Source organism: Kryptolebias marmoratus, linkage group LG1, assembly GCF_001649575.2.
Source record: "Kryptolebias marmoratus isolate JLee-2015 linkage group LG1, ASM164957v2, whole genome shotgun sequence".
In the NCBI taxonomy this organism is placed as follows: domain Eukaryota; kingdom Metazoa; phylum Chordata; class Actinopteri; order Cyprinodontiformes; family Rivulidae; genus Kryptolebias; species Kryptolebias marmoratus.
The window spans coordinates 8,767,583-8,783,900 of record NC_051430.1 but is presented as its reverse complement, the minus strand read 5'-3'; the positions used below and the strand labels follow the sequence as shown (position 1 = coordinate 8,783,900).

The 16,318-nt window shown below is 43.7% G+C and overlaps 1 protein-coding gene across 2 annotated transcripts in view; it reads left to right on the top strand.

Annotated features, from left to right (window-relative positions):
* Window positions 1-15,984: 15,984 nt before the first annotated feature.
* The window catches only part of kat6a (K(lysine) acetyltransferase 6A), a 30,273-nt gene continuing 29,939 nt past the window's right edge, over window positions 15,985-16,318 (top strand). For both annotated transcript variants that reach the window (XM_017414633.3, XM_017414629.3), the window contains exon 1: window positions 15,985-16,146. The gene's annotated coding sequence lies outside the window, so the exon portion shown is untranslated. The remainder of the gene's footprint in view (window positions 16,147-16,318) is intronic.

Sequence of the window (16,318 nt, the reverse complement as noted above, 5' to 3'; positions counted from 1 at the left end):
CAAGGTACGGAGCATGGCAGCTAACGGCAAACAAAAAACAATGAACCAGCGACTAGTGGAAGAAATGACCGGGTATTTAAAGTGCTGAGGATAATCAGGTAAGTGGAGACAGGTGACAAGATTAACAGGCTTTGACAGGTGTGAGTGGGCTTGACAGGAATGCAGAGGGAGAAATAGACTGAGGAGGAATGAGGAAGTGAAAAAACACGAAAACAGAAACTAAAACACAAACCAATAAACTAAAACAGAAGTAAAACAAAACACAGGAAAAAAACCAAATCACCACAGCCTTATGGGGACCCTTAATCTAGTTGCCAGTTCCACTGTTGTGGAACCAAAAATGAAAACAGTCTGGGCTGAAGTTGCCTCGTAAGTAGGAAGAGCAGCATGAACGGGCTGCTGAATGTCTCAGTCCGCTGAGTAAACTTTAGAAAACGGCGACAAGTTAAACAAACGATGGTATACCAAAACATCCAATTTAGTGTTTTTTCATTCAGATTATTTAATTCATCAAATGTGTTTTATCAGGTTGAGGTCAGGACTCAGGTCAGTCACAAACACCACACCAAACTCCCTCATCCATGTCTTTATGGACCTTGCTTTGTGCCCTGGTGACCAGTCGTGTTGGAACAGGAAGGGACCGTCTCCAAACGGTTCCCACAAAGCTGGGAGCAGGAAATTGTTCAAAATGTCACTGTATTCTGAAGCATTAAGAGATCCTTTCACTGGAACTGAGCGGCCGAGCCCAACTCCAGCATGAGAGAGAGGAACATAGATGTCAGAGATCAACCATAAATCTGTACAAGGGAGTTTAGTTAGCCGGCAGTCGAACCTGTAGTGTCCTTGTAGGCAAACCTTGGTGCCCACGGGGAATTTTTGTGCCAGCAATGACTGCGACGTTTGGTGAAAACATTAAAAGTGTCAGCTTTACGGTGGAACTGAACTGCCTGACAGTTATGACCAGATGCAGCCGTGCCGATGTTCACACATAAACGCCTGAAGAATCAGGTCCAGGCTTTCTTTTCTGCCACCCATCGATCTCACTCACTTCCTGGCAGGATGTTCTTCACGAGTTCTCACAACCTGCTGTGTTACAGGATCTGTCCTATCTGTGGAGATCTGGGCCGAATGTTGGTAATATTTTTGCTTTGACAGACAAAGACTCCACAAGGTTTCGAGCATATGTGTCGCTTGTTACCATGAAAGGTGGGTGATAATGTAGTTGCCTGCGTCCCTGTGTGCGTGTTCATTTGTCTGTTGGCAGAATACTTTTTGGCCCAGTGGATGGATTTTAACGAAGCTCTCAGACAGTAATCATTGAATGTACGTCTACAACTGATTTACTTTTGGAGTCAAGCCAATTCAAGACAACACACAAGGAGCTATGCGTCAGTCAGGTTTACAGATATTGAGCTAAATTTTGGTGTGGCGTTAGCTAAGAGTCATCCTCATCACATATCCTGAGCGCTAAGAGATTGCTCAAAAACTCAAAAAAAAAGATGACGGGCAATATGCAGTACTTCGAGGGATTTTAGTTTTTAATTTCTTGCAGCAGTTGCCCGCGTGAAAACAGAACCACGGTGAAGTCATACTGCCGTCTCAGTGCTTGCATAAAAATATTAGCAACAAATAAGAAAATGACAACCTCACATAACAAATAGCCTTTAAGCTAAATGATATGAGAAGCGTTTAATCGTAGTCCTAAAGAAGAGAAGATTGAACACCCCCCCCCATGCTGTTTCCAGGCAGCAAACGTTCTTGCAGCAGAAAGCAGGATGGATGAGACGTGATATTATCATCACTCTCCGCCGCACGTTCCGTTGTCTCTCCCCCGTATGGAAAAAAAAGAAAAATAAAAAAATAACAAAAACCCACAGCACGCCCTCTGTCACTGCCACCTGGACTAGATACTGTTATCCAGAAGCACTCAGGAGTATTTATCACCTTCGGCGTGATACGTAGAAGCATGTCTCTCAGGATAATCTGTAATTTTCATTTACACCAACATGATTACAGAATGTGCTCCATCTGTCGCCTCCTGCTACTGTAAGCACAGGAGGAGGGGGGGCGGGGACAGACATGCACATCTTTACTCACACGCTCAAATCGAATCATTCAATTAGGGACAGTATTGGATGAATAACTGATTCATCACGGTTTACATAATAACGACACAGATCATTACTGCCTCTATAATGCAGTTTAGTGCCACCGTGTAGGGTTCATTATTCATGGGAATGTACACTTTTTGATCCCATTACCCTGCACTAATCCGAAAGTGGCATCATCAATACGGATGACTATGAACTGAAGGGGATTTAATATAGATCGCACTGATTAGAACAAGGAATCGTTTGCATTCACACGCTCATTAACCAACACGTCCGTTTCGACATAAAGCTTGCCCCCGGCTCCTAATGGAACTGACTCAGGACGTCTTAATGTTCCCTTATGAGGAAGGCTTTTTTGTTTATAGGGAAAGTCTGGTTACTTTTGGAAGGGATGCTCTGTCAAATAGTTATCAATACTTAGTGCCTTATTATCCGTGACATCAGTCACAGAGCATGGAGTACAGAAAACGAGGCAGGCGAGGCTAAGGGTTAGCCAAACAAGTGCCTGTTTTTATTTTTCAGGTTTATAAAACAGCTTTTTCTCTAGGGTTAGGCATTGACTTTCGAAAATTGATTGGAACTGGGACTGACATTCCGATTCTCCCGGAATTGTTCAAATTTTTAAGTTTCCATTCCTAGTTTCGATACCCGGAAAGCCGCAAAACAACAATGAAGAAGAATCCCCAGGAAGTGTGTGCAGCAGCATTCCAGTGTGGCGCATCCAAGTCACATGACCAATTTAAATCGCTCTAGCGGGAAAGATGTGCCCTCTTCGAGACTCTTTAAATTTGTGTCAAAAGTACAGACTTTGAACTATACACCGGTTTTTGAATTGTGTCGATAGGCCAAGTAAAACCAGAGTTCTGATAAATAATTCACGCAAGATCTTTTTTTCTGCAAATCATCATCATATTTGAAGCGCGAGAGCCATCGGCAAAGACAGAGAATCTCTGCGGGGAAAACGTCCCCATCCTCCATTCGACCTCACCCGCAACCCCCACCAAGTGGAAAAACACACACCCCTCTCCAATCTCACTAAGGCCCAAAGTTATTAGTCAAGCGACAAAAATTCTACAGGAAGAAGAAGAAGAAAGAGAAGCAAAAGTTGAAGAAAGTTCGGCGGTGACAATAATCTAGAATCAGTAGGAATCGAAACCAAGACGAGGCATCGGAACCAGAATTGTTCAAATTCAAATGATGTCTAACCCTATTTTTCTCCAAAACGACATACAGGTGTGAAGGAACGCTGCATTAGCTAATATTAACCAAACAGTGTTCGTGTTACTAGTCGAATGTATGTGCACTGATTATAGACAGGTCGTATATTTGCTGATGGTGCCGAGGCTGCTGAATGAATCAGTCCACTGAGTAAACTTTGTGGTTTCATTAAGAAAAGGGCAACAAACTAAACAATTGACGGTGTAACAAAGTATCTAATGTTGTGTTCTTTCATTTGGAGCCCTGAAAGAAACGCTGGTGAAAATAATAATTTAAATATGCTACAAAGACTGCCTCGCAGTTTCCACTACAATTCATCAAAGGTGTTCTGTTGGGTTGAGGTCAGGACTCTGTTCAGACCAGTCAGGTTCTTCCACATCAAACTCACTCGTCCATGTCTGCCCTGGTGAGCAGTCATGTTGGAACAGGAAGGGGCCATCCCCAAACTGTTGCCACAAAGTTGGCAGCAGGAAATTGTCCAAAATGTCTCGGTATGCTGAAGCATCAAGAGTTCCTTTCCTTGGAACTAAGCGGCCCAGCCCGACTCCTGAAAAACAACCCCACACCATGATCCTCCCTCCACCAAACTTTATACTTGGCACAATGCAGTCAGACAAGTACTGTTCTCTTGGCAAATGCCAAACCCAGACTCGTCCATCAGATTGTCAGACAGAGAAGCATGATTCATCCCTCAAGACGACACGTCTTCACTGCTCTAGAGTCCAGTGGCGGCATGCTTTAGACCACTGCATCTGACACTTTGCACTTGGTGATGTACGGCTTGGATGCAACTGCTTGGCCATGGAAACCCATTCCATGAAGCTGTCTACACAATGTTCTTTAGCTTATCTGAAGACCACATGAAATTTGGAGGTTGGTAGCTGTTGACTCTACAGAACGTTGGTGATCTCTGTGGTCAATGAGCCTCAGCATCCTCTGAGCACGTTCATCCATCAATCCATTATCTTCTGCTTATCTGGGGTTGGGTCGTGGGGGCAGCAGCGTAAGCAGAGAGGCCCAGACTCCCCTCTCCCAAGCCACTTCGGCCAGCTCCTCTGATGGAATCTCAAGACATTCCCAAGCCAGTCAAGAAACATAGTCCATTGTGTTCTGGGTCTTCTTCTGGGCCTTCTCCCGGTGGGATGTGCCTAGAGCACCTCACCAGGGAGACGTCCAGGAGGCATCATAACCAGATGCCCGAGCCACTTCAACTAGCTCTTCTCGATGTGGAGAATCAGTGGCTCTACTCTGAGCCCCTCCTGGATGACCGAGCTTCTCACCCTATCTCTAAGGGAGAGCCCAGACACTCTGTGGGTAAAACTCATTTCGGCTGCTTGTATCTGCGATCTCATTCCTTCGGTCACTACCCAAAGCTCGTGACCATAGATGAGGGTAGGAACGTAGATCGACAGATCGGTACAGCGCCTGCATCACTGCAGACCCTGCACCAATCCGCCTGTCGATCTCCCGCTCCATTTTTCCCTCATTTGTGAACAAGACTCCAAGTTACTTAAACTTCTCCACTTGGAGCAGGACCTCTTCCCCAACCCGGAGAAGGCACTCTACCCTTTTCCGGCTCAAGACCATGGCCTCAGATTTGGAGGCACTGATCCTCATCTCAGCCGCTTTACACATGGCTGTGAACTGCTCCTTTCCTGGGATTCAGTTGTTTTTTTTTTTTTTTTTTTGGTGTGTCTGCTAGCTCGCAGACTTAGCATCAGTCTTCCAGAGGACATGTAGGATTTAGGGGTTTAATTGAGACCTCAGACTTCTGAGTTCTGATTCAGGCAAAGTGATCATTAACCCGAGTGAGTCAGTAACCGACCAGCTCTAGTTTAAGGACATATCGCTTGCTAGACTACCAAGACGATTATCTTGTGCACACCAAATAGTTTCTTGTGCGCACAAAAAAAACTATCTAAAGTGCACCAAATAACATTGTGTGCCCATGAGAATGTTTCTCGTGTGTACCAGATAGTTTCTCGTGCTGCAAAAACCCTATTTCAATTATTTTTTTCACCAACATCGCCTTAAGGGATCTGTACTTTCACACCGGTATGTTGTTTTTGAGAAAGAGTTGTCTTATAAGCCTGGAAACAAAAATAAATAAATAAGTAAAAAATAGGCCCATGTTTGGCTAGCCATTAGCCTAGCCTGGACAAAGACTTTTGCCCTTTTCTTCACACTCTGTGCTTTATGACTGATGTCCTGGCTGATAAGGTACTGACTACTGATAACTATTTGACAGAACATCAATTCAAAAATGACCAGACTATTCCTTTAAGTAAACGAGCACAAAAAAGGTCAGGGTGGCAAAGAGGTGGGGGGAAGAGAAAGACAAAGCCTGTTGAGCTCCAGAGGTTAGCCCCCACCACCAGCACCAAGCAGCAGCAGACCTACAGGAATGTGTGTGTGTGTGTGTGAGTCCTGGAGGCTGCATTGTTGTCTGTGGTGCATCCTGCTCTGCAAACACTGCAGAGCTGCTACACTCTGAGACTGGAAGGCTCGCAGTTGGGAAAGAGCCTGTAACGTGGGAGGTCTGGAGAACCAAACAAGGCGTCATGTGACATAGTTTCTGTTTGTTGTGTGAAAGCAGACAAACCTTCTGTGATACAGTTGTTTAGTCACCGATCAGCTTCCCTCCTATTAAAAAGAGTTTTGGGGTTATCTAACAAGGCCGGACATGACAAATCTCCAAAACCAAATGGCGTCTAAAAAGGCTCTGCCTTTGGTTGTTACTGTCTTTTAATCATCCGTCTTCTCAATGCCCTTTGTTTCAACTTTCCTCACATCAAACGGGGCTCTCTGCTCTTCTTCTGCTCTGGTCTGTGGGCGACTTTGCCAAAGCTGCTGCTGATAAAGCCGCCGCAAAGTCGCGAGGAGAAGAAAGCAGCCAGGATGTCAAACAGAGCACTGCGGAATAATAACACAAAGCAGGGGCTCGTGGTATGATCAGTAGTGTAAAAAGAAAAGAAGGAAAAAAAAGGTTGGGTGTGGGTGCTGGAGATAGGAAGAGACAAAATAAAAGGGGGGATCATGAAACTTTGCAATCCAAAGTGGAGAAGTTTGAAATTTAGGGGAAATGCCATGCTGAGAGTTGTATGAATAGATTTCTTTTCTCATCTATTATAAAACTATAGTGATGATGCAGCTATAATTTTACAGGAAGTCATATGCATGAATATTTCTAGAACTTCCTGCACCAATAATATAAACAATCAACAACTGTCAGCTTATGTTACTGAGCTGCAGGGGTGCTACTCAATAGCTTTTATTAAAAAAAAACAGCCTGTTTGGTCTATTGATTTGAATAAACCAAATGTTAGACATTAGACCTAATTTAAAGTCTCTGTGCTAAGTTGAGCTAACTGCCTGCTGCTAGTAATATCTATAAACAGACATCTGGGTATCAGTCTGCAGATTGTTTTGCAAAATTTTATATGCAATGAAAGTTTTCAAGCAGCTTGAGTGTTGTCTGGTAAAACTTCTAACTAGTCTGGTACAGTAGTTTTGTCTGGCTTTTCTCATTTCATAACCGTTCTGCAACAGTTCATGGTTTGCTTGGGTGTTCATGTGAAAGCAAAACCGATTCCTGTCTCCAGGAGGTGCGAGACGTCAGCATTTTCAAATCGGTTTCCTGGAAATGACAAACTGTAAAACAGAATCAGGAGCAAATCAAATATGTTTTGTCCTTTTGTTGGAAGAGGTCTAGGTTTTTACTGTTGTATCTTGCAAAACAGATGCTATGGAAGGAAACATACATTTAATTTTATCAATCTATATTTTATCTATCTTCCATTTTCTTGGTCAGGCTGCTCGTGAAGCCCAGACATCCCTCTCCCCAGCGACACTGGGATTCCGAGACCTTCCTAGACCAGAGAGGAAATATAATCCAGCCAGCAAGCTCTCTTCCTAGTGGGACACACCCAAAAAAACTACAGAGTGAGGCACCCAGGAGGCATCCCTAGTCAGGCGCCTCAGCTGACTCCTTAGGATGCGGAGGAGCAGCGGCTCGACACTGAGCTCTCCTCGGATGATGGAGTTCCTCCCCTTATCTCTTAAGGTTGTGCTTGGCCACCCTACAAAGAAAGCCCTTTTCAGCTGCTTGTGTCTGGGTCATGATTCTGTAACTCGTACATGTAGGTGAGGGTTGGAGCATAGCCTAACGACTAAGTCGAGAACTTCGCCTTTTGGCTCAGCTTTTACTCTATCATGACAGACCGGAGAAAACCCCTTTTTACTTAGGACGAGACCCCAGTCCGTCAATTCAGCTCCCACTCCATCCTACCATCACTTGTGGAGAAGACTCCCAGATACTGGAACTCATCCACTTGTGGAGTGATAATTTTACCTGCATTCAGAACAGACATTATCACTATGGTCCTTTTCCCACAAAATTACAACACCGCCATGTAGTGAGAGTGTGAGAGTGCGGATGATCTTTACAGGGTCTTGACGAGGTCCTTAAGGTGTGAATCGACTCCCCATTACGCGTGATACGTCATGGAAGGTTTGAGCATACACAAAGCTTCCATATCAAGGCCCTGGTGGTACATCATTGTGGTGGCAGCGGACAGAGGTCCTGGCTGGAGCTTTGGGGAGCATGACAAGGGCCCCCATGTGCACCGACATGACTTTGTTGTAGGATGCCTAGGCTATGATTATAATTGTGACCAGGTCATAGAAATAACCTAGTACAAATGTAAAACTCAGAGCTGTGGTGTTGTGCTCGATCTCCTCGGACATAGCTGCATCTTGACATTGTACGGGAGAGTTGCGCCAGGGCGGGAGCGCAGAGCGTGATGAGCAGGCAGGAGAGCCTCTTAGGGAAATCGACACAAAGGAGATTTTCCAAGTTTGCCACTGTCCCACCCCACTCATAGGTTGTGACGAGCATAGAGAGCTCGCCATTCAATCACGGGTACATAAGTAATTTGATGACAGAAAGCCATTAGATAAATGGTTAGGTAAAATTAGCAGTAATATACTCATATATCTAAACCCACATATTAGTAGATAAGAGGGTAAACATGTTTCTGGAAATTTCAAAGTGTTCTGCTAACAATGTACAATCTTTAGGCTAAATGTCTCTGTGTGAGGGTTCGTTAGTAACATAAGACTCATCTTTTCTTGGTCCATTTCTTGTTGTCGGTTGTCTTTTCATTAAAAAAAATAGTTTGGTACCAAATTTTTAGAGACAATACTTTGTTGTCTCCCCTTCAAGTTCGTATTTACTGCTGAATAAAAACAGCTGTTTCTCCTTTCTGGAATGAAAGGAACGCTTGCACATGTTGTACTATGTGTATGCTGTTTGCATCACGAATTCGGACCGACTTGCTTATAAGACGTGAGGAGATGTTTTATGACACTTCCAGATCTCTTATTTTCTCATTTCAACCGTGTAAACACAGGACACCATTTAAAAACTGCTTAGTCTTGGACACATGTCCCACTGTTGTTGTACTCGATTCGATAGCCTTTCTCCTTGGCGAGTTCTCTGGCTTTCTGGGCGTTATTATATGTCATCAGTTGCTCAGACTTTATCTGAACTCCTTTCAAGTCAGATGAAAGTTATGACTCGTGCCTCTACAAGTAAGAAGCAGATGTTTTCTTGGGTGTTTTCCTTTTCAGCTCCGTCTTGCACTGAAACTTGTTCCACCTCCACTGCGCTGTTTGTGCTTTTTTTTTTTTTTAACAGCCTTGTCAGAAGTCCCAGCTCTCACATCTATGTACACTTAAAACAATAGCTAAGGACAAGAGAACGATTGATTTGGCAAACAAAGTAGTCCTCCACATTTCCCTCCCTGTCTCTCTCGTCTTTTAAAGCTCCGGTGTTAAAAGCATACTCTACGGCCCTCTTGAGCACCTCTGAGTTGAAGTGAAGGAGTTGGTGTGTTTTCAGGGGAGGAGGGCGTTTTTTTGTTTGTTTTTTTAAGACAGGAGGGGTCTCGGTTTGACTTTCAGCTCAGCGCCTACAAGCTGCACTTCACCTTCCAGCTGCTCTCTGTCCCTTTGGATTCATAGCAGAGGGGGAGAGCAGGGGCCACAGGGAGGAAGGGAGGGAAGGAGGAGCTGTTGGTGGTGGTGGTGGTGGTGGTGTTACTGGACGGGTGGAGGGGCACTCTTGGGCGTACAGGCCCTGGAAATTTCCGTTGTATGTTTCAGTTCTTTTCAGGATGGGAGGGGAGTGGAGGTTTTTGTTGGGGGTGGGGATGGGTGGAATGGTTGGACTGGGGTCTGGGGACTTGGCAACCAGCCAGCCAGCCCCAGCAGGAAGCTTTTGCTGGTTTCACACAGAATAGGAAAGAAGTCGCGGACCCCGCTTGGTTATCTGAGCAAAGCACGCTCGTCATCGCCCAAAAAAGAAAAAAAAAAAAAACAGGAATTTATAAAAGTGGTTTGCTTGAATGTCACAGACTGCTGGGTTGTTTACTCACAGCTACATTCTGAATAAATCATATTTTCTTATTTTATAATGGTAAAGTAAGACGAGGGGACAGATAGAATGTGCTTCCTCTTTTTGCGATACAACTCCCTGACTTCATATTGATTGTCTCTGCTCCTTTGGGTCTCATTAATTTACCCTGGTAGAAACTCCGTCTGTACAGCAAGAAGAAGAAGTTGCCAAAGATTCTGTTTGAATTAATATTCATTTGGTCAAGTGCCAAGTGACCTTTGTGATATGGGAAAACATCATCGCGGATTTTATGTGCAAACATTCTCATTTTACTGAGTCTGTACAAGGAAATTGGCCCGACCCGTGTTTTATGTACATTTGCAGTAAGAGTTTTTGGCACTCGGCTTCAAACGATTTTGAAATTAAAATGACAAAATCTATTTATCTGCAGAAGTACAATCTTGTGATTAAAAATTACAACTGCAAAAAAAAAAAAAAAGAATAAAAATTAAGCATGGCAATTATTTTCAAATCAAAATATTGCGCTTATTTGACTTGAAACCAGAGCCAGGAAGTAAACCAGAAACTGCTGCTGTGCATCAGATGGACAGGATACGTGTGTGTGTGAGAGACTGTGTGCGTGTGTGTTGAAGCGAAAAGGGGAGGGTTGCAGGAGGGCAGGTGGACACTGATGCAGCTTGCCGGGGGCTCAGGGCCCCCAGCAGGTGGATGCTCAGAGAATAGAAATTAAGAAAAGGATGGATTAAGGGGATGAAAGGAAGCTAAGGATTACTCATCTCCTTCCCTGAGCTGAAAGCTGAAAACAAGCCAGGAGTGTCACGCAGCGACTTTCATTAAGCGGTGGAGTTGGAAAATGTTGGAAAATAAAAACTTGCTTAGATTTTCGACGTTAAAAAATGGACAACAGCTCTGAAATGTCCATTAAACCATTCACAGACAGGAAATAGCACAGCTTCAAATCAGTGTTATAGTTTCATACACTACTAAAAGCTGTCTAGTCAAACAGTTATATTGAATAAAGTGGTTTTCTTTCTGCCACACAGTGTAACTTTTCTCAATTACCCGATTTAATACTTCATGACTGATAGTTTACAGTCATTTCAGCCACAAAGCGAACGCAGAAATAAAGTTACAGTGTCACCATAATGTTGAACATGGTCACAGGCTTATTTATAGAGTCATTTTTCTTCATAACACCACTGAGCTTGTCCAACAAGAGAATTCAGTGAATGTTAGTGAATATTTTTGCGTTTATTTGAATTAGGTTCTTAGTTGTTTTATGTTTCTGGAATTCTGTTTTATTTCTTGTTTGTTCTGTGTTCAGTTAAGTTCTTGTGCAGTTTTGTTCTGTGTCTCCTATCACTACTCACCTGCCCTCTGCTAAGTAATTCTCCAGGCTGCCTGCCCCGCCCACCTCACCTGCTCCTTCATCTCCCAGCTGCAATTCATTTCCCACTCACTTTCAGTTCCTTTGAAACCGGCCTTGTTTCTTTCATTCCTCACTGGTTCATTCTGTCCGTTCTAATGTTCGTGCTCTTGTTTTTTAATCGCCACGGTCAAGCTTTGTGCCTTTTTTTCTCCTCAGTTACCTCACTGCCAGTGTAAGTTTTTTTTGTTTCTGTGTTTTTGCTGCCACGTCAGCCTTTTGTGTTTTTGTTTCTTCTTTTTGTTAATAAATTATTTAAAATCAAGAAATGTGTCTGCGTTCTGGGTTCCCCATGCACCCTCCTAACAACTGAACTTTATATTGATTCACACCAGAGATATTTATCAGTGGTGGTAATAAAAACAGCATCCATCCATCCATCCATCCATCCATCCATCCATCCATCCATCCATGGTCAGGTTGTAGAAGCAGCAGGTCCAGGAGAGAAACCCAGACCTCCCTCTCCCCAGTGACACTCTCCAGCTCCTTCTGGAGGATCTCAAGGCATTCTCAGGCCATAGAGGTTACATAATCTCTCCAGCAAGTTCTGGGTCTTCCCTGAGATCTCTTCCCAGTGGGACATGCCCGAAAAACCTCCAAAGAGAGGCATCCAGGAGGCATCCTAAACTGATGCCTGAACCAACTCAACTGACTCCTTTCGATGCGAAGGAGCAGCGGCTCTACTCCAAGCTCCACCCTGATGATGGAGCTCCTCACTTTATCTCTAAAGCGAAGCCCAGCCACCCTACGAAGGAAGCTCATTTCAGCCGCTTCCATCCAGGATCACGTGCTTTTGGTCATGATCCAAACCTCATGGCCATAGGTGAGAGTTGGAACGTAGATGGATCAGCAAATCGAAATTTTTGCCTTTCGACTCAACTCTATCTTCACCACGACCTATCAAAGCAACGCCCTCATTACTGAAGACGAGGCACCGATCCGTCGATCCATCGCCCGCTCCATCGCCCGCTCCATCCTACCATCAATCGTAAACACACTCATGAACAAGACTCCCAGATACTTAAACTCGTCCATGTGAGGCAGAGACTCACCCCCGATCCGGAGGCAGCATTCCGCCCATTTCCGGTTGAGAAAAACATACCAACTCTCACAATTCTGTGCTTCTGAAATCATCAAACCACAAACAAGGAACAAAAGTTAATAAGACCATTTTAAACATGGATGAAGTCTTTTTTTTTCTTTATATAAATAGAAAAAATAAACAAAAATACCTCTCATCATTTTGTTCTCAATCTTACTTGTTTTGTTTTTTTGTCTCATTCACAGTTTTTTGCACATAAACTGTAAACAACACACACAAACAAAATCTTTCTTGACAGAATGTGAAGATTTTGCTTCCAGTTATCAAAGCAGTTGTTCATATATGAACACTGGAACCGTTTTAGTGGCATTTGGGTTGTTCTCAAAAAGCACAAGACGTGATGCAAGAAAACCATGCAATGGAAACGGCTGGTTTTCATGGAGCATACCAGTTTATCTCATTTTTATTTATTTAAATATTTCCATTTTATGATTTACTGACGAACAAATTATCAGAACACCCGTGCTTTTTTTAAAAACCAAACTTTAATTCAGTTCAGGGTCAAGGGAAGCTGTTCACCCTGCACAGGTCACCAGTTCATCACGGGGCCACATGGAGACAAACAGCCATGCACACATTCACACCTAAAGTCAGCTTTCAGTCTCCAACAACCTAGCCTGCATGTTTATGGACTGAGGGAGGAAACTGGAGTACCTGGAGAAAACCCACGCATTCAAAAGACCACAAACCTTCTTGTTATGAGGAACAGCTCTGACCAGCTGTGCAGCCCAGGTTTACGAGACCACCTCCAGAAAGTTTTCAAAAAGGGGGGCTAGATGGGGTGCCACTTATCTTGGGGTGGCACACCAAAACCGAAAGTCACTACAGAATTTCAAAGATGTTATTATGCTGCTGTAATATATAGGCTAGTTGAATGCAGGAGTTGGGCAATTACCATCTGATAAAGGTTTCCTTCCCTTTTCTTTTACTTTACAGTTAATATCTCTGAGAACAGCACTACTCAGTGCACTGAAGCTCGTTCTCTCTTCTCTTAAGTTCACATTCATAATTAAAACTTAGCATTTCTACAATGAATGCATGAAATCTTAAACAAAGGTATTGCAAGATCAGTTAGTGCTCAATCTGTTACAACAAATGTTAGCTCAGCACCTTTAAAACTGGCCGAGCTATAGCCATTTTTTTTGTGTTTGCTAAGGCTAATTAGCTGTGTCAGCCAGCTTGATTTAGGGCGACTCCAAAATTAATTCTGATGTAGATGATTGCTTTCTGGACGTTTCATTAAAGTCTGTACAGTGGGGCATAAAATATTTTGCTAACAGATTATGAATATAGGACTGTTTAATTTTTTAGGGTGGGCCATTGCTCTCGTTGGTCCCCCTCTTTGTAGCGCCCCTGCAGGTTTGGCACAGAAAGCCCTATCCATTACAAGGGTAGTTCATGTTTCTAACGGTGTGGTAGCTGAGGGCTCAGACATTACATATTGATTTTCAGCTGTGTTTCTTGAATTGAACGAATTTGTGGCGATAGCAGTACATAAATACAGCCTGTTACTGACCTGGTATGTATGCAATAAATACAGGGTAACAAGTCACTCCATTAGACTGCCTGGTCCCTATAGGTACCGTGTACATAACACAGTATGTACCCATGCATATCTGGTGAGTACTGGGTATTTACCTGGTATGTATGGAATATGTGGGGGCTGCGGCAGCTTCGTGGTCAGTTGCGGCAGGAAGCGCATCTGACGTAAAAAAAAAGCAATTGCCAAATCATTCGTGCGAGTTTGCTCTCTATGGCAACCCCTGAGGAAGGGAACAGCCGAAAGAACAAGAACGTATGGGATATGTACCAGTACCCAGTGCACATCTGGAACGAAGCTGTATTATGCATTTCTCTGTTTCATGGATCTTTTAAATTTGATGATATTTTGGCCTGTAAATGACCAGATAGCATTGTGTTGTGATTCCACATGGCAAAAAGTTACTTTTGGTATGTTGTCTTTGCTCTAGTTGTGAAAAAGTTTAATTAACTTGCAAACCATTGAATTTGCTTATTTTAGTATGTATTTATATTCAGTATTAGTTGGCTCACTTTCTGAAGTGGATAAAGTTTTGGATTAGTAGCTTCCACATCCCAGGCCTAAGAGGTCAGTCGGTCTGAAAATCACCAATCTGATCAAACTTCTGGTGAAACGACTTGATATTCCTCCACCTTGTATCTTGTGTCTGCTGTTGTGTAACTGTGAGCACGGCCTCCGCTGTGGATCACTATACACAGTATTATTTATTCATTTTCAGGGATGACAGTAGGGGTGCACGCTTCTCCTGAGTATTGTCCATCTGTTGGCCGGCCTGCACTGTACACTAATGCAACACGAGTCCTCAGGAGGTGCACTAATAGCTGCTCAAGTGTTAACGCTTCACACTATTTATCTCTGTAATAACACCGCCGTTAATTATAATTAGTGTCCTGTCGTTGGAATGTAATTTATCTGTCCCCGAAGCAGTGCTAGACAAACAGTGAGTAAAGCGCGACCTTACTGGTTTTATTTGATCACCGCTGCGCTGACAGCGTTTCACCCTCTCACAAGACACCTCTAACATGGGAAAACATCAAGTCTAATTGCTCCCTATAAGACACTATAATCCGTCTCCGAGGACTGCTGTACACATCATTTTACTCAAAAGCCCCAGATAATTTAATTTCCATCCGGGGAGCTTTTGGCATTACACTGTAATAGAAAATGAAGATCGCTGCCAGATTCCCTAAACAAGTGCTCCTGTGTCATAATTATTAAAGTGAAGGAGCAAAGTCTGCCTCAGCCATGACAGATTTGCTTAAAATAGTCACAAATCATGAGTCAGTAAACATGACTTTCACCGTGAATGAAAGTATTTCTCAGTTCAGTTTAAAATACCCATAATTTCCGCACTGTCAAAGCAAAACGTTGCATCTAGATTAAGTGCAGACTCAGATGGAGTGGAATTATTATCATTCCTTTACATCATGTGATGTTCATCTGTCACCAGGTTGAAATTACATTAAAACATGGTTTAAAAAAGCTCTTTTTTCCAGACATAAATTATGAGATTGCTGTCATCAAATCAAATGTACCTTAGTGGATCAGCTGCAAACATATTACATTTATATATATATATATATATATATATATTTGTAAAGATAATTCTGTTTGCATGCTGATGAACAATGCAACAGCAAACAACTCTGCATAGGCAGATAATAACAGGCTCCATCATTTACTGTAATGCACACACAGCTACACGCTGCAACATCTGATCAGCCCTGGGGACTGAGTCTGTGTGGCTCCATTTCCATCTTCAGTTTGTATATTAAAAAAAATACAGCTCATACTATAGACTGCAGCAGGGAAGGATGTCTCACTTTGATCTTTAAATACCCTCTAACGTTAAGGCGCTTTTTATTTATTATTTTTACAAATTCTTGAGGGGGGAAAAAAGGCAGACGCTCCCTTTCAGTTTCCTCCTATGTCGCTGTGGCACAGCAGAAAACGCGTGAACACCTTTCTTTTCTTTTCTTTTTTTAAATTTCTCCCTTTTCCTCCAAACACCACCACCACCATCTGTCCCTTTCTTCCATTTCATGTGCTCAAGCGATACCCACACCCCTCTCATAGCAACAGCACGCCGCCCCCGCGCCTTGCAGTGAACGTCTTTTCCCCTGGATCTTCGCCTCGCACCATGCAGACGGTCCCTGGGCCCTGCCTGACGGCTCAGTGTTCCCCCCTCCCCCACCAGCCGCGCTCCTGTTTCACTCAAAGATGGCGTCGGCTCTAGAGCCCCTGGTCTCTGGCTGCATTTTTAGCCTTGTTGTTGTCTTCGTTTCGCACGGTTCTGGCACCTTCCTCGCGGCGGCTCGGCACCGGATTCCGGTGAGTAGCAGCGGAGGCCGGACGGAGGTGGGGGGAGATTTAGCTGTTTTTTTCTTCCTCCTCGGCGCGCTTTGCCCGAGCTCCCCTCGGCAACCAGAACCGGACCCGCTCTGGCTTTCTGGAGAACCGCGAGAGGTAGCGGGAGAGAGGGGAAACGGAGGGATGGTGATCG